This window comes from Scyliorhinus canicula, chromosome 9 (genome assembly GCF_902713615.1).
Source record: "Scyliorhinus canicula chromosome 9, sScyCan1.1, whole genome shotgun sequence".
In the NCBI taxonomy this organism is placed as follows: Eukaryota; Metazoa; Chordata; class Chondrichthyes; order Carcharhiniformes; family Scyliorhinidae; genus Scyliorhinus; species Scyliorhinus canicula.
In genome coordinates this window covers 51,063,424-51,082,277 of record NC_052154.1, presented here as the reverse complement: position 1 = coordinate 51,082,277, position 18,854 = coordinate 51,063,424, and the positions used below count along the sequence as shown (strand labels likewise).

General features: G+C 49.8%; 1 protein-coding gene across 3 annotated transcripts in view; it reads right to left on the bottom strand.

Moving 5' to 3' along the window:
• The window catches only part of adcy7 (adenylate cyclase 7), a 211,139-nt gene that overhangs the window by 174,369 nt on the left and 17,916 nt on the right, over positions 1-18,854 (bottom strand). Inside the window, exon 1 of one of the 3 annotated variants that reach the window (XM_038806689.1) lies at positions 16,447-16,464. The exons of the other annotated variants lie outside the window; for them this stretch is intronic. The gene's annotated coding sequence lies outside the window, so the exon portion shown is untranslated. Of the gene's footprint in view, positions 1-16,446; positions 16,465-18,854 lie in introns of those variants that run through there. 3 annotated transcript variants of the gene reach the window in all.

The following is an 18,854-nucleotide window of genomic DNA, read 5'->3' as shown; positions in this document are numbered from 1 at the left end:
GAGAACGTGCAGACTCCGCACAGGCAGTGACCCAAACCAGGAATCGAACCTGGGACCCTGGAGCTGTGAAGCAACTGTGATAACCACTACGCTACCGTGCCACCCACAGTGTGCAGGGAATGGAACTTGTTCTGGCCTGCTTGTGTGCCCATAACCAATAGTGTCTGTGGCTCATTCAGGTAGGCTGAGGTCAGCCCAAAATAGGACATCGGTCTCAATTCAATTTGAAACGAATCCAAAGGCCACTACGACGTATGTAGCTTCCAGCAGATAATCTTAAATTGGTTGTTAGTGTAATTCGTAGCACATTCAGAATTGTTCAGCAAGGGTGGCACAGTGGCGCAGTGGTTAGCACTGCTGCCTCATGGCACCGAGGACCCAGTTTCATCCCGGCCCCAGGTTACTGTCCATATGGGGTTTGCACATTGTCCGCGTGGGTGTCATCCCCACAACCCAAAGATGTGTAGGGTGGGTGGATTTACGATGCAAAATTGCCCCTTAATTGGAAAAAAATAATTGGGTACTCTTAATTTGTTTTAAAAAAAGAATTTTCCAGAAAGTACCGTCGAATCATGGAATCATATCTAAGGTTGGACATTATATCCTCAGTTTTGCAAGCACAGGTTGGTTAAGTGTGGTCAGTACTATGCCTATGGAGAACAGGTGAAGGGACATGCTGTTGGATGTGATCTGCCAGTCAGTGGAAGGTATAGCCTACATACCTGACACCAGCACTGAAATTCATACAGAACACTACTCATTTAGATGGTAGGCAGAACATGTTTTTGGCTTCACAACAGTATCCTGTTAGTGGAGAATCCCATTCATCTTGCTACTGTATAGTCGTAGAGTGAAAGGGCACTGTATGATTCAGTGTTGCTCACATTTTTGAGATGCCTTACCCATCCATCAGGGTCATTTGAGATAGACTGGGCAATTTCCAAGTCTGGAATAGGCGACTTTAGGCTTATTCATGAGTTTGCACAATACATCTCGAGCAATGATCTGATAACCATTGACATTCACCCACACAGTAGCTTTTTATCTGGACCATTTTAGCCCAGTTTGCATGGTGAGAAAATGGTTCAGGCCCACTTACGAGACTGCTGCTGCGGCCACTCTTATAGTACATGGAGCTATAGGAATGCGTATATTGAGCAGTGAAGGTAGGCTTGCAGTAGACAATAATAGAGAACCCATTGGCAGATTTCTCAACCAGCATATCGAGGAAATGGAGCATGTTCAATTTCAAAGGTGTGTTTGAGCAAAGGATGGAGCTCATTGAGGTCTGTCAGGAAATCCTTACACGCAGCGAAGATTCAATTATATGAAATATATCGGGCAAAACCCTCCGTTTGGGAGACTACGTTCTCCTGCTAGAGCTCAATTGCACCTAATTTGCAAGGATTGTGAGGGAATCCCACAGTGGGGCCGCCAGTTTGAGCGGGCAGCTCGATAGTGAAGTCCCACAGCTGCTCACCTCCCCCACCGCCCGATTCAGCACCCCACACCAGATTTTCTGGTTTCCCTCTTTCTCCCCAGTATGGATTTGACCCTCCTCCCAACAGAGAACCCCCCAAAGATCGCTGAAATAAAGAGACCCCAAGAGACCCCTTAAATTAAGATGCACCCAATAGAGACCCTTAAATAAAGACCCCACCCCAAAGAACCCCCAGAAAATTGACCCATGTCAGGAAGCCCCCCCCAAAAAGAGACACCTGTCAGGAAGCTAGAGAGCTGCCCAGACAGAGGCAGTGAAATAAAATACTGCTTTAACACTAAGAGTACTTCCTGTTGATTTGCTTATTTCCCATTTTCTAATTGTGTGAGGTGGCTGGGTGTGAGCACTGTGAGAGGTGGTTGGGTGTGAGCACTGTGAGAGGTGGCTGGGTGTGAGCACTGTGAGAGGTGGTTGGGTGTGAGCACTGTGAGAGGAGGTTGGGTGTGAGCACTGTGAGAGGTGGCTGGGTGTGAGCACTGTGAGAGGTGGCTGGGTGTGAGCACTGTGAGAGGCGGCTGGGTGTGAGCACTGTGAGAGGTGGCTGGGTGTGAGCACTGTGCGAGGTGGCTGGGTGTGAGCACTGTGAGAGGTGGCTGGGTGTGAGCACTGTGAGAGGTGGCTGGGTGTGAGCACTGTGAGAGGTGGCTGGGTGTGAGCACTGTGCGAGGTGGCTGGGTGTGAGCACTGTGAGAGGTGGCTGGGTGTGAGCACTCTGAGAGGTGGCTGGGTGTGAGCACTGTGAGAAGTGCCTGGGTGTGAGCACTGTGCGAGGTGGCTGGGTGTGAGTACTGAGAGAGGTGGCTGGGTGTGAGTACTGAGAGAGGTGGCTGGGTGTGAGCACTGTGAGAGGTGGCTGGGTGTGAGCACTGTGAGAGGTGGCTGGGTGTGAGTACTGAGAGAGGTGGCTGGGTGTGAGCACTGTGAGAGGTGGCTGGGTGTAAGCACTGTGAGAGGTGGCTGGGTGTGAGCACTGTGTGAGGTGGCTGGGTGTGAGCACTGTGAGAAGTGGCTGGGTGTGAGCACTGTGAGAGGTGGCTGGGTGTGAGTACTGAGAGAGGTGGCTGGGTGTGAGACTCACACCCAGCCACCTTGCACAGTGCTCACACCCAGCCACCTCTCACAGTGCTCACACCCAGCCACCTCTCTCAGTACTCACACTGTGAGTACTGAGGGAGGTGGCTGGGTGTGAGCACTGTGAGAGGTGGCTGGGTGTGAGCACTGAGAGAGGTGTCTGGGTGTGAGTACTGTGAGAGGTGGCTGGGTGTGAGCACTGTGACAGGTGGCTGGGTGTGAGCACTGTGAGAGGTGGCTGGGTGTGAGCACTGTGCGAGGTGGCTGGGTGTGAGCACTGTGAGAGGTGGTTGGGTGTGAGTACTGAGAGGTGGCTGGGTGTGAGCACTGTGAGAGGTGGTTGGGTGTGAGTACTGTGAGAGGTGGCTGGGTGTGAGCACTGTGCAAGGTGGCTGGGTGTGAGTACTGTGAGAGGTGGCTGGGTGTGAGTACTGTGAGAGGTGGCTGGGTGTGAGCACTGTGCGAGGTGGCTGGGTGTGAGCACTGTGAGAGGTGGCTGGGTGTGAGCACTGTGAGAGGTGGCTGGGTGTGAGCACTGTGCGAGGTGGCTGGGTGTGAGCACTGTGCGAGGTGGCTGGGTGTGAGCACTGTGCGAGGTGGCTGGGTGTGAGCACTGTGCGAGGTGGCTGGGTGTGAGTACTGAGAGAGGTGGCTGGGTGTGAGCACTGTGAGAGGTGGCTGGGTGTGAGCACTGTGAGAGGTGGCTGGGTGTGAGCACTGTGCGAGGTGGCTGGGTGTGATCACTGTGAGAGGTGGCTGGGTGTGAGCACTGTCCGAGGTGGCTGGGTGTGAGCACTGTGAGAGGTGGCTGGGTATGCGCATTGTGAGAGGTGGCTGGGTGTGAGCACTGTGAGAAGTGGCTGGGTGTGAGCACTGTGCAAGGTGGCTGGGTGTGAGCACTGTGAGAGGTGGCTGGGTATGCGCATTGTGAGAGGTGGCTGGGTGTGAGCATTGTGAGAGGTGGCTGGGTGTGAGCACTGTGAGAAGTGGCTGGGTGTGAGTACTGAGAGAGGTGGCTGGGTGTGAGCACTGTGCAAGGTGGCTGGGTGTGAGCACTGTGAGAGGTGGCTGGGTATGCGCATTGTGAGAGGTGGCTGGGTGTGAGCACTGTATGAGGTAGCTGGGTGTGAGCACTGTGTGAGGCGGCTGGGTGTGAGCACTGTGCGAGGTGGCTGGGTGTGAGCACTGTGAGAGGTGACTGGGTGTGAGCACTGTGCGAGGTGGCTGGGTGTGAGCACTGAGAGAGGTGGCTAGATGTGAGTACTGAGAGAGGTGGCTGGGTGTGAGCACTGTACGAGGTAGCTGGGTGTGAGCACTGTGTGAGGCGGCTGGGTGTGAGCACTGTGCGAGGTGGCTGGGTGTGAGCACTGTGCGAGGTGGCTGGGTGTGAGCACTGTGCGAGGTGGCTGGGTGTGAGCACTGTGAGAGGTGGCTGGGTGTGAGCACTGTGAGAGGTGGCTGGGTGTGAGCACTGTGAGAGGTGGCTGGGTGTGAGCACTGTGAGAGGTGGCTGGGTGTGAGCACTGTGAGAGGTGGCTGGGTGTGAGCACTGTGAGAGGTGGCTGGGTGTGAGCACTGTGAGAGGTGGCTGGGTGTGAGTACTGAGAGAGGTGGCTGGGTGTGAGCACTGTGAGAGGTGGCTGGGTGTGAGCACTGTGAGAGGTGACTGGGTGTGAGCACTGTGCGAGGTGGCTGGGTATGAGCACTGTGAGAGGTGGCTGGGTGTGAGCACTGTGAGAGGTGACTGGGTGTGAGCACTGTGAGAGGTGGCTGGGTGTGAGCACTGTGAGAGGTGGCTGGGTGTGAGCACTGTGCAAGGTGGCTGGGTGTGAGTACTGAGAGAGGTGGCTGGGTGTGAGTACTGAGAGAGGTGGCTGGGTGTGAGCACTGTGCAAGGTGGCTGGGTGTGAGTACTGATAGAGGTGGCTGGGTGTGAGCACTGTGCAAGGTGGCTGGGTGTGAGTACTGAGAGAGGTGGCTGGGTGTGAGCACTGTGCAAGGTGGCTGGGTGTGAGTACTGAGAGAGGTGGCTGGGTGTGAGTACTGAGAGAGGTGGCTGGGTGTGAGCACTGTGCAAGGTGGCTGGGTGTGAGCACTGTGCGAGGTGGCTGGGTGTGAGCACTGTGAGAGGTGGTTGGGTGTGAGCACTGTGCGAGGTGGCTGGGTGAGAGCACTGTGAGAGGTGGTTGGGTGTGAGCACTGTGCGAGGTGGCTGGGTGTGACCACTGTGCGAGGTGGCTGGGTGTGAGCACTGTGCGAGGTGGCTGGGTGTGAGCACTGTGAGAGGTGGTTGGGTGTGAGCACTGTGCGAGGTGGCTGGGTGTGACCACTGTGCGAGGTGGCTGGGTGTGAGCACTGTGCGAGGTGGCTGGGTGTGAGCACTGTGCGAGGTGGCTGGGTGTGACCACTGTGCGAGGTGGCTGGGTGTGAGCACTGTGCGAGGTGGCTGGGTGTGAGCACTGTGCGAGGTGGCTGGGTGTGAGCACTGTGCGAGGTGGCAGGGTGTGAGCACTGAGAGGTGGCTGGGTGTGAGCACTGTGAGATGTGGTTGGGTGTGAGCACTGTGCGAGGTGGTTGGGTGTGAGCACTGTGCGAGGTGGCTGGGTGTGAGCACTGAGAGGTGGCTGGGTGTGAGTACTGAGAGAGGTGGCTGGGTGTGAGCACTGTGCAAGGTGGCTGGGTGTGAGTGTGCGAGGTGGCTGGGTGTGAGCACTGTGAGAGGTGGTTGGGTGTGAGCACTGTGCGAGGTGGCTGGGTGAGAGCACTGTGAGAGGTGGTTGGGTGTGAGCACTGTGCGAGGTGGCTGGGTGTGAGCACTGTGAGAGGTGGTTGGGTGTGAGCACTGTGCGAGGTGGCTGGGTGTGACCACTGTGCGAGGTGGCTGGGTGTGAGCACTGTGCGAGGTGGCTGGGTGTGAGCACTGTGCGAGGTGGCTGGGTGTGAGCACTGTGCGAGGTGGCAGGGTGTGAGCACTGAGAGGTGGCTGGGTGTGAGCACTGTGAGATGTGGTTGGGTGTGAGCACTGTGCGAGGTGGTTGGGTGTGAGCACTGTGCGAGGTGGCTGGGTGTGAGCACTGTGAGAGGTGGTTGGGTGTGAGCACTGTGCGAGGTGGCTGGGTGTGACCACTGTGCGAGGTGGCTGGGTGTGAGCACTGTGCGAGGTGGCTGGGTGTGAGCACTGTGCGAGGTGGCTGGGTGTGAGCACTGTGCGAGGTGGCAGGGTGTGAGCACTGAGAGGTGGCTGGGTGTGAGCACTGTGAGATGTGGTTGGGTGTGAGCACTGTGCGAGGTGGTTGGGTGTGAGCACTGTAAAACCGGGAATCGCATGTTTAAACTTCCCACATAAGTATCCGTGATGTGCTTACCCTGGGACTTCCAGCCTATCTTTTTTTTAAATTTAGAGTACCCAATTCATTTTTTCCAATTAACTGGTCATTTGCGTGGCCAATCCACCTACCCGGCACATCTTTGGGTTGTGGGGGCGAAACCCACGTAAACACGGGGTGAATGTGCAAACTCCACACAGACAGTGACCCAGGGCCAGGATCGAACCTGGGACCTCAGCGCCGTGAGGCAGCAGTGCTAACCACTGCACCACCGTGCTGCCCCTACTTCCAGTCTATCTTTTGGCTACCTCCAATCAAGGACCATCTGGAAACTGGACGATTTTGGCCAATATTTTGGTGTGTCTCGGGACTATAGTCTGCTTACTCTACAGAACAATTTACAATACAAACAATTGAACATTTGTGTCAGTACACTCATATTTGTGGTCTGACATTTGATGGGTCATGTACCGTTTAGCTTGAAACCTAGAAACAACGCCGATAGGATTACTAAACTACAAACTATGTGAAGTTCTGATGGTCTCAGGCAATTGTTATTGTAGAGTTGAATATTTACACATTAATGGATTATGGAAAAGGATCTTGCACATCAAAATCACAAATGACAATCCACTATGATTGTGACAATGGTAAACCATCCCTCCTCTGTTCTTGACTTGTCTGCAGCCTTTGACACGATTGATGACACCATCCTCCTCCAACACCTCTCCATTGTTGTCCAGCTGGGTGGCACTGTGCTCATCTGGTTCTATTCAGCTTTATCTAATCATGGCCAGAATATCGCCTCCTTGTGACCGACATCCTCACGGCCCAGCTCTCGTGAACATTCTTGTTGCTTTCCTTGAGGAACATGTTTTTAATGGAATGATCCCTTGCATATTTCTGATGCAGAGATAATAGGCAAAATTCTCCACCTCGCGCCACTGGTAGCAGAGTCAGCAATGAGGCAGTAAATCCAGCGTGTCAAGAAAACAGGGCCGGCCTGTTTCCGATGCTCCAGCAGCTAGAAATTGACAGCACTTAACTCTGTTTGAAGTGGTCCAGCAGCTGTCAATCAAAGTTTGATGATTATAAACATTGGTTAGAGCCCTTCAGAGTTACTCAACCATGAAGGAAGATGAATGAAGCAATGCCGACAGCTGGGGTGTTGAAGCTGTCAATCACAACCTAGTTAAATCAATATCCAAGAGAAATGAATGAATGATTTGCAGATCAAAGATTGAAGGGGTTTGAACACAGCTGACTAATTTTCTCTTTCCAGGAATTGACAGATCCTTCTTCCTGTGTCTGAGTCAGCAGCTGTATAGCCCAGGTGAGTGTTGTTATGACCCCTGGGCTAGTGCACGGTCAATTCCAGCCCCACTTGACCCGGTGTTGCAACATAGTTGAAATTAATAATTCTTAGAAAACACCCAAAGTCTTTGGCCCTTAGCTGCTCAATGACTACAGCCACCAGGTTTGTAAAGCTAAACATAATTAATTTTATCAATAGCAATAACGATAATAAAATATATTTAGCACAGTGGTTAGCACTGTTGCTTCACAGCAGCAGGGACCTGGGTTTCATTCCTGGCTTGGGTCACTGCGTGTGTGGAGTCTGCACGTTCTCTCCGTGTCTGTGTGGGTTTCCTCTGGGTGCTCCAGTTTCCTCTCCTGAAAGACGTACTGTTCAGTGAATTGGACATTCTGAATTCTCCGTCTGTGTATCCGAACAGGCGCCGGAATGTGGCGACGAGGGGATTTTCACAGTAACTCATTTCAGTGTTAATGTAAGCCTACTTGTGACACTAATAAAGATTATTATTATTATATGCAGCAAATACAACAGGTTACCTATTAACTAATCCTAACCCTACCCCCAACCTCTGGTTATCTCAATCCCTCCCTCTACACACACACACACACACAAACATGACAGTCACCTCACACAGTGCTCACACCCAGCCACCTTGCACAGTGCTCACACCCAGCCACCTCTCACAATGCTCACACCCAGCCACCTCGCACAGTGCTCACACCCAACCATCTCACACAGTGCTCACACCCAGCCACCTTGCACAGTGCTCACACCCAGCCATCTCACACAGTGCTCACACCCAGCCACCTTGCACAGTGCTCACACCCAGCCACCTCTCACAATGCTCACATCCAGCCACCTCGCACAGTGCTCACACCCTGCCACCCGCACGGTGCTCACACCCAGGCACCTTGCATAATGCTCACACCCAGCCACCTCACACAGTGCTCACACCCTGCCACCCGCACAGTGCTCACACCCAGGCACCTTGCATAATGCTCACACCCAGCCACCTCACACAGTGCTCACACCCTGCCACCCGCACAGTGCTCACACCCAGGCACCTTGCATAATGCTCACACCCAGCCACCTCACACAGTGCTCACACCCTGCCACCCGCACAGTGCTCACACCCAGGCACCTTGCATAATGCTCACACCCAGCCACCCACACAGTGCTCACACCCTGCCACCCGCACGGTGCTCACACCCAGCCATCTCACACAGTGCTCACACCCAGCCACCTTGCACAGTGCTCATACCCAGCCATCTCACACAGTACTCACACCCTGCCACCCGCACGGTGCTCACACCCAGCCACCTTGCATAATGCTCACACCCAGCCACCCACACAGTGCTCACACCCAGGCACCTTGCATAATGCTCACACCCAGCCACCTCACACAGTGCTCACACCCTGCCACCCGCACGGTGCTCATACCCAGGCACCTTGCATAATGCTCACACCCAGCCACCCACACAGTGCTCACACCCTGCCACCCGCACGGTGCTCACACCCAGCCATCTCACACAGTGCTCACACCCAGCCACCTTGCACAGTGCTCATACCCAGCCATCTCACACAGTACTCACACCCTGCCACCCGCACGGTGCTCACACCCAGCCACCTTGCATAATGCTCACACCCAGCCACCCACACAGTGCTCACACCCTGCCACCCGCACGGTGCTCACACCCAGCCATCTCACACAGTGCTCACACCCAGCCACCTTGCACGGTGCTCACACACAGCCATCTCACACAGTACTCACACCCTGCCACCCGCACGGTGCTCACACCCAGCCACCTTGCATAATGCTCACACCCAGCCACCCACACAGTGCTCACACCCAGCCACCTCTCATAGTGCTCATACCCAGCCACTCGCACGATTCTCACACCCAGCCACCTCTCATAGTGCTCATACCCAGCCACTCGCACGATTCTCACACCCAGGCACCTCGCACAGTGCTCACACCCAGCCACCTCCGACAGTAGGACAACTAGGGTTGGTAATAAATGCTGGTCTTGCCAGAGACACGTGCATTCTGTGGATGACCCAAGTTCCGAATGCCAAATAAAGGTACAGTAGATCCACTGTCAAAGAATGAAGTTCATCATCTCACACAGGTAAGTTAAACGCAACCTGGGAACCTGTTTCACCATTGCCAACTTTTACCCCTTTTCTCTAGAAGGCAGCTCCTTGCATGGGGAAAGGGTCCAACAGTGCCCGAAGTCCTCTTATACCTCACTCCTTCAACTATGAGCCTATTTAGTGGTTGTTAAAAGTTTGTGGACCGTGGGGGGATCCCAAATCTGACCCAAATGTCCACTATAGCGGTACACCTTCCATCAAAGATTATTAGATAAAGATCATGACTGAAACCTGTGTCTGCCTTTTCTCTTGAATTCAAAGGATGCTGGAGCCAAATTGGCAGACCTCAGCATTGTCCTGATTGATATTAACAAGCTCAATGCTGAGTTCAACATCCCATTTTAGCCTTAAATCGCAACAAGCGAGACACAGATTGATGGAGTAGATGTAAACGCTTTTGAAGGGTGGATAAGATTTGTATAATTGTCACAATCTGATCATTTTAAAATGCCCGGCTCTTTAAATTTTATAAAACAGGCTGTAGTCAGTGAGAGTTTAAAAAACCCTCTGCAGGACTGCTTTGATTGACAGCGCCGGTTAGGAAAACAAGTAACATCTGGTCGAGCGGTTTTAATAAATCTCTTTGCTGCCATTTTCCCAAGGGCTGTCATTCTATCATTATGCACACTTGGCTGAGGTTCAAAAGCTACAGTTAGCTCAGTTGGCTGAGTTCACAGTTTTCTTAACAGCCTAAAGAGGCTATAAAAGGAATAGCTGTCTATGATATGACTGCTGAGTAGAAGTCTGTTTTGTTTTTATAAGAGATTAACCACTTGAGATTCAAACATTTTGAATGAATTTTATGAATGCAATTTTTTCATTATCAAGTATGTCAGAGTGAGAGCAGTATTATATTGTGAGGTTATTTTTTATCATATCCACTTGGCTCCTGAGGCCTACACATAGTGGTATTGGGTTAGTGGTTATGGAGGCGGCATGAAGGGTATGAAGGACCATAGGGAGTTGGGTGGGGGACATGAGTTATCATTGTGTTACTATGGAGGGTATGAGGGACTATGGGTCTTTGGTGGAGATCATGATTTAGCATTGAGTTGGCATAGACTCTAGAGAATATAAGTAACTATGTGTGTGTAGGTGGCATGGGTTGCCATTGCGTTGGCATGGAGGATATGAGGGAGCCACCAAGGGTGGGTGGAGAGGTGACCGGTGTGAAGGCCTGAGGGCCTAACAACTTCTAAAACAATAGGGACAAAGTCCCAGAAAACCAAGCTGAGCTTTGTAACCAGTCTGTATCAGCACTCACCTACCCTTTGGCCACCGACAGAACTGGCAGGCCTTAATCTATCACGATTGCACCACAGGGATGAAAATTGTGCATTTTGGGGATCTTTTTACCAAGGGGGTGGTCCAGCACGTCAAGAAGTTCCCCACCTCGAGCTACACCCCTCGGGAACCAAAATGCGTTCCACATTGTGCATAACCTGCATCATGACATTTTGCGTTTTGGATCAGTTGGTCTTATCAAGTCCATTGTTTTTGCATCTTCATTACCCAGGAGTGTAGTAACAATACTTGTGATATTCCTATTTTTCCATTGATAACCCCGAACACATCTCTGATCTTTTTATTGACAGACTTAGAAAACACCTGGCGAGAAGTGGTCAGATGTGAATCATTATCTCCTTAATTTCACAGCAAGTGCATAGAACAACAATTCCAGTCAGACTCATATCAGTAATGTATTAGTGTGTAATAATATGGCAGAACAAACACTGTGATTTCCAACTTCAGTGAACTCTCACAATTGACTTAAACAAGATAACTCATCAACAACCCTCCTGTAATATCCTCTGAGACAGGCCAGAATTTGGCCTTGCCACTTCAGTTTAAAAACGTGAGTGAGTTTGAAGCCTTTGATGGATCTGACAAACGTGTCTCTGTGATTACAGCTTCCTGCAACATTTCAGCTAAGTGTCTGGGACGTGATATTTCCCAGTACAGTTGTTGTGAGCCATTTAACAATTAACATAACACAGCAAACAAATTATCACTTGGTTCAGTCTTCAAGACAGCTAAGCTTATTAATATTTTAACAAACTTCAACCTCAGTGTTTGTTTACTATCTTGGGTTTTAAAAGAAAAAGAGATTCGCACAATTAAAATTAACCATTATGTTTTGTGGAAAAAAATTAATTAAAACAATTTAAGTGTGATATATCAGAGGAGCATTGGATAAAGATTTACGGCATTGGCATTAAGTTCATTCTGACACGAAAAAGATCTTTCCAACTTCAAGCTTTTAGACCTTTAAAACAGCCTTTTTTCTGTGTAAATGCTCAGCCATCGAGTTTATCTGGAGTTTGTACCTGTTTCCAGTGCTAGACACAATCTGTTTGAGAAACAAATTCATTTTGGAACTGGGAGAAAAGTTTGCCTTCTTTAGAGGAGGCAGCAGCTTCCAAAAGAACAGAGGATGCTTTGTATTTCACCCCAGTCCAACGTCACCATCTCCACATCATTATTTCAAAACAATGGTATTGATGTAGAATGCACTGCTTTATCTTGGGTCAACCAGCATGCACTTTTACTCGCTCTTTACAACAAGCATTCTGATGAAATCTTGTTCCTTGTTTTTTGTCAATACCGCTAAATGCATTTTTTGTAAATAGTTCCCCGCTGGACAATGCACCAAACCCTGGTTTAAGGTGAATTTTTCGACTACAGCTGGGGTACTACAGTTGAGTTCAATCGAGGCTGCGGGTGGGGTAAGAAAAGTTTAAGCAACCTCTGCTGCCCGTTCAGTGACAGTAGAATCAAAGTTGATTGTGAATCCCCAACATTGGACATTGATGTGTTGGGTAAGCTGGGTCTGCGAGGACTGCGTTTACTGCAGTAGTGAGAGAGACAGGCTTCCAACACTTGAAGAAATGCAACTCGATTTTATTGAACTCTTAACTATCATACATACTTTAACTGTGGGTTGACACTATGCTGACTTGACTGGAGACCTGAGGCTAACCTGACCAGACTATCTTACGACCACATGGTGGATGTTCTAGTTGCTGCTCACAGGCTCTGACTGCCTCAGAGGCTGGATCCCCGAGAGAGCGGGAAAACTAGTGCCCTCTGGCTTTATAGTGGTTGTGTCCTGTCTGGTGATTGGCTGCTGTGTTCTGTGTGTTCACTGGTCATCCTGTGTGTCAATCACTGCCTGTTTGCACACCATCCTATACCTCTGTGTATATTATGACAGACATTAGCTGCCAAGAACAATGCATAAATATTTTACATGGTATAGCAAAACAACAATTAATAACAGTTGGATTTTCATGCAGGGAGCAGGAAGGTCGAGTTGGGGAAACTTCACAACCCAGCAGACCACTCTCCTTTAAAAGGGTCCCCGCCTGCCACATTCACCTTTTTGGGAGGTGGAGCAGGATGGAGTCGGACCGCAGCTTCCGGAGGCACGCACGAGGTGACAATGGAGGCAGGGTGAGGTGTGACCAGTCAGGCTGGCCAGAATTCCCTCCTCTGTTTACTGGGACATCAGCCCAGTTGTAGTGATGGATGTCAGGCTCTCTATCCGTCACCCAGCATCCCCACACACCTCTCCCATGCCCTTTCATGCTCTCCTATATGTCCCATGCTCCCTCATAATCCCCTTCACCCTCCATATTCCCCATGTATCCTCCACAGCCACTCATCCATAATAGGCAGATCTCAGGATATCTTTGAAATGGACATTAAAAACAAATTTCTGACAATCTAACCCCATTCAAGCACACCATGCTGAAAAAAGCTCTCCTTCAAAAAAAAAAGCCATTAAATCCCCTCAATTGGTCAATCTGTTATAAAAACAAGCATCTGTTTCACTAACCACATCAAAGGCAGATAATAATTTTAAAACTTTGTAAAACTGTCAATAAAAATATCTGTACAATCCATTTTTGAATTAAGTGTTCTGGACATTTTGAAACTCAGCCACATATTCATAATGACCAGAGCTGTCATAAAAAAACATTTAAGCTCAAGAAAATGGAGCCTATTATTGTTGGAGTCAACAATTCTATGGACACATGGTTGTAGGATTAGAATAGCGGTTTTAATATACTCACAACAGAGCCAGCCAGTTAGCCATTGAACTTTCGGCGAACTGGCCGGCTGACCATGTGGCACTGATCTTTATACAGCAGCTCCAGGGGGAGGAGTCCTGGGTGGAGCCAAGGGAGAAGCCCAGTACAATTCTCGAGCATTCCCAGAGCTACTCCCCCTGGTGGTCAGGTGGTGCAACTGCACTTACAATATAGACACATGTATATACAGATTATAATCCAGTATGAATCACATTCACCACAATTACAATTGCAAAAACAGATGGCAAAGTTGTTTTTAAGCTACCCCAGATGGCCTGTCAATTAAAGCCGTCTGGTGGCAGGTGGGATTTTTCATTGTCAGCTGCTGAAGTATATTTTATTTGGAAAGAACTCTGGTTCCCCATGTGGGACTAAGCTTCCACTGTAGTTCAGGCCTCCTCAGAGAGATTTTGACCTACGTCTATGTACTGAAGGGGCCCACAGCTCCACTAAAATTGAAAGGTGGGTTAAACTGCATCCCCTCCCTCCACAATGCAGCTGACATGGATGATAATGTTGTGTGCATGCATGTAGGCACATTACCCATGCCAGCAGAAATTGCACAACATGGAAATGGAGGTGGGAATCATGGAATTGTGTCCTGCCCACTATTTGTAAAGGGCTTGTGAGCCATCTTAGCGAAAATTCAATCCGTGCGATCTGGTCTCAGGAAGACTCAATAGCCTGGATTTTCTGGTCAGCAGCGAAATAACAGTGCTTACTGCTGACTTTGAAGAAAGCTGTTCTTAAAGATAAAGCAATCTCTGTAGCATCGATGTTGCCTTCTATACATCACATTTAAATCTGTGTGCTAAGTCACAGGGATCAGCAGATGTCCAGCAAGAGTGCTGCCAACAAACATAGTAAGCATCCAATCACACTGGAATATTCTCATAGACAGTAAACCAGGAATAAAAAGCGATTGAATTCCTTCGTTTTTAAAATTTTACACAGAGAGCAAAATAAATGACCGGGTCACAAAGGTGGGCTGAATTTTATAGTCTCCCACAAGTAGATTTGCAGGTGGCTGGACCACTAAAATCCTTCCTGCACCTACCCATCCACCTCTGAGCTGGCCGTGAATTTATGGGGACAGCTGTGGTCTGGGGTGGCACCTCACCTCACCCCAATTGAGGCCCTTTAGTGACCAATTAATTACTTATTGATGGCTGCAATTTTGCTCTCTGTGTAAAAAAATTTTAAATGAAGGAATTCAATGGTTTTTTATTCCTGGTTCACTGTTTATGAGAACACTTCAGTGTGATTGGATACTTCCTGATGGCTGCAATTTTTAGGCTGGTTGAAGGTCAGGTATCAGGGGATTGGGGGGCGGAGGGGCAATTCAGTCTGCTCAGGCCCTCAGGTAGCAAGAGTGATTGCCTTCCTCATGGGCCACGTACTCTCAGGTACTTCCCAACCAAGACTCTCTTTTTATTTTATTTTTTTAAATTTAGATTAGCCAATTATTTTTTCCAATTAAGGGGCAATTTAGCGTGGTCAATCCACCTACTCTGCACATTTTTTTTTTGGGTTGTGGGGGCGAAACCCACGCAGACACGGGGAGAACGTGCAAACTCCACACGGACAGTGACCCAGAGCCGGGATCGAACCTGGGACCTCAGCGCCGTGAGGCGGTTGTGCTAACTACTAGGCCACCGTGCTGCCCTAACCAAGACTCTCTTGACCCGGTTGACCAAAAGAGACAGCTTCAAAACAACCACATCCAACACTGTCCAGAATGAAGTAAAACATTACCTGCAAATTCACACAATGAGCAAACTGTACTCAACCTGAATTAAAATAAAACCCAACCTTCTCATAAATAAGACATAAACCGGCACCTTGTTGGTTACTGTAAAGTAAACCAAGAGAATTGACCTGTAAAACACAAAGCCATGAGTCACTCAGTGGCTGATTTTTCAGTAAACCACCAAGACCATTATGTATTCGATATTCCTACAGTCAGCCACCTTTGCTTTATAATCAGGGTGATGCATTCATTCAACAGTCTCTGCTGTGCTTAGTGACAATAATAAAGTTGAAGGGATCAAGAATTAACAGGATAAAGCTCACTTGAGTTTTTAATTAACTGAGTACAGGCTGCTGGGTCCTGATTGAGTTTGCTGGAAAAAAATGCTCTCACCATTGTCAGTCTAACTAAAATCCCCTAATCAGCTATTTGACACTGCAATGGTACAAAGTCAGGTAGTGCCGAATGCTGATCTGACATAGCTGCTTCTTAATTTTTTTTCCTCAGTCTATAGCAAAATCTGAATTTTAAAATTCATCTTGCACCAGGCATGAATATAATTTAGCTGGGAAAATGCTGTAAATTATTACTTTTAAAAAGAAGTCATATTTGTGTGAAGTTTTGTCCACTGAAATTTGAATGCACTATACTGTAATACCCAAAGGGTTAAACAAACTTCCCATCGAGAACTGCACAGTGACTGCAGCTAAAGCTCAAGCGGCCTCAGCCTACATGCAGAAATGTCAGAACCGCAATTAGATGCAACTTGTTTAGCCCAGTCAGTTAGGAAGCACACAGCCTCGCAGCAAACAGGTTTTGTTTGAAGCAGCCAGAAAGAGCAGGTTCTTCAAATCTGCACACTGTCATGTCTTAAGCTTTGAACATACCGTTTTGCAAGTTTTGACAATTTAACCCCAACCTTAAGACTGCAATGCTCACAAAATTGTACTCAAATTGCTGCACATATTTTCCAGTGCAAGACCACTGTTTTTTTTTTCTTTTTTGAAAGCAATCTGATCAAATTTTAGTGAACATTTCTATTTGAAATAGATGCATATCAAGTATTAGCAACCACTAATATTTAGACGCCATGTAGTTTTTGTAAGATCGAAATATAGTATATTATCAGAGATGAGATTCTCATATGATCATGCCTCTCATTTGAACCAAAAGTTAAACTTGACAACAAAATGTGCTTCTACATGTTTCTTTAAAAAATTGAAAAGAAATACCTGCAAATTCCATTCAGGTTTGTGTCATCCCTGAGTCATCTCCAAGTTAACCCACAATAGACGTGCATACCAACACAAAATTCATCTGTTATCTTAAATTGTGCTTTGCAGCAGCATGTTGGAACTCCATCGACTGTGATACAGAGCGGAAGTATGTTGGTCTATGCTCATGATTGAACGCATTGCAAGTTCCTGTTATTACTGTCTCATAGTCACTAAGTGATGGTCAGACTGAAACACTGGGGGTGATTCTCCTACAATCAGCTGCACCATCCAACATCACAGAGATTGTCACCACGGTGGGCAATATTAGTGATCAGGCTCCTGGGTAAACCTCTGGTGAACACCACATACTGCTGCAAGACATCAGGGGGAGTCAGGGACTCCTGAGGGAGCGGACAGTTGGAGGGCTGCCCGATCCCAGGGAACAGCCCAGACAGGTGTTGCACTTCTGGAAAAGTCACAGGCAGACCATGTCCCGGGTCCACATGGACATCGCTGCAGCGCTCCAGAGCTTGGCCCAGTCACAAATGTTGCGGACATCGAGAGCATTGGCTGGGCGCTGACTGACCTTAGCCAGCCACAGAGGGACATGGCTCACTCACCAAAGGAAATGACGCAGTCTCAGCACACCATTGCTGAGAGCATCAAAACCATGGTTCAGACGAGGGTGGGCCTCCAGGTCTGGCAGCGCCAGATGATAGTGGCACCTCTAGAGATCATCCAGCTTCCCGTCTATCCCATAGTGCAGCCCGGGGGCCAGCAAGCACCCCGAGGGAGGAGGAAGTGATGGAGCCCGTGCTGGATCAGGGGCACGGTGGACAGGCAAAGCTTGGAAACATCTTGTGATCCTCAGGGGTGTCACTAGTGAGGCGTCCAATCTGAGAAGGGCAGTGTGCCAGGGAGGGTTCCAGCAGCAATGGTGCTGGTGTTCTTTGTTTTGGGTGAACTCTGCCAATCCCCTATTTCCTCTGCTGTGGGGCTGCACTTCTGCGGAGTGCGCTGCGAGGCCACCCTTGTCCACACACCTGCCACCAAGTCATTCCCCCCTATCCCCTGAGTTCAAGGCAAACCCCCCAAGCAAACCCCAGAGGTCTGAAACGTTTTCTTACCTCCTTGCTCCCCCCATAGAACCTGGGTTGCTCTCGTAAATACTTGCATAAATTCATGCCCATGTGACTCCCGACTCCCTGAGAGGGGTAGAGCACTGCGAAGGGGTGAGGCATCGCAAAGAGGTGGGACATCGCAAAGGGCTGGAGCATTGCGCTGGGGTGAGGCATCGCTAAGGGGTGGGGCATTGCAAAGAGGTGGGGCATCGCAAAGGGGTGGGCTTCCAGCCCACTAATGAGATTTAAATCCATGCAAATCGCGGTTTTGCATGGTACCGCCAGAGCAGGGCATGTACCGCCAGAGCAGGGCATGTACGACCAGAGCAGGACGTATAACGCCAGAGCGGGGCATGTACCGCCAGAGCAGGGCATGCCAGCACCGGCAGGAAACTGGAGCATTGGAACAGGATTGGCACCTGGCACAAATCCCATTTTTATCCGATAGTCAATTCTCCACCAAAGAGGGAAACCTGCTACCAGCGGCGGGCATTGGAGAATCCATCCCCCAGTATCATTCCGGGCAAGAAAACAGGTCAGAAGCTCGCCATCTGTTTTGGCGCAATTCCCATTGCCATCCACCCACCAACGGGTTTCCCGGAGTCATGGGGTAACTTCAATTGGAATTCCCAATGACAGTGGCAGGAACAGAGAAATCCCACCACAAGCGAATGGCACATTGGCTCCCACCGCCGGGAGACCACAGAATCCCATCCGTAGTCATTTATTTGGAGGTGGGGGGGGATTCTTCTCAAACTCTTCTACACATAGAAATGTTTTTGGAGTGGGGACCTAATGACGCTGGCAAGACTCGCTCCTTCGAGATCGGAGGGCCCTTTTAAAAAGGCTCCCCAACCTTAAAGTGAAGTTGAAAGTCCTCCTCCCCAGCCCTCCACCATGGACACCACGATTCTCTGCAGACATGGGCAACACCCCTAACCCTTGACCCTGGAGGAGGAACCTTCCCCCATAATACGAAATGTCCAGGTCACCCACCCCCACAACAAGCAGGCAAGAGGGGGGACCCCCCATCCCCCGCCATCATTCATCCTCACCAGCACTGTGCCATCAGTCACAGCCCCAAGTGAGCAATATCCCCCAACCTTTCATGCGTCCCCTTCAGCCCGACCCTCAATTCCTCCCTTTCATGGCCATGACCCCTCAGGACTCACCCCGTGGCATCCTAGCACTAACCCGACATCCTGCCCCCGACACCCTCTCGGTGCCAAACCCTGACCCTGCCATGGTGTTGGGCTCTGTCCCCAACCACCTGGGGGCTCCACTGGCCTCTGAGCCCACCGG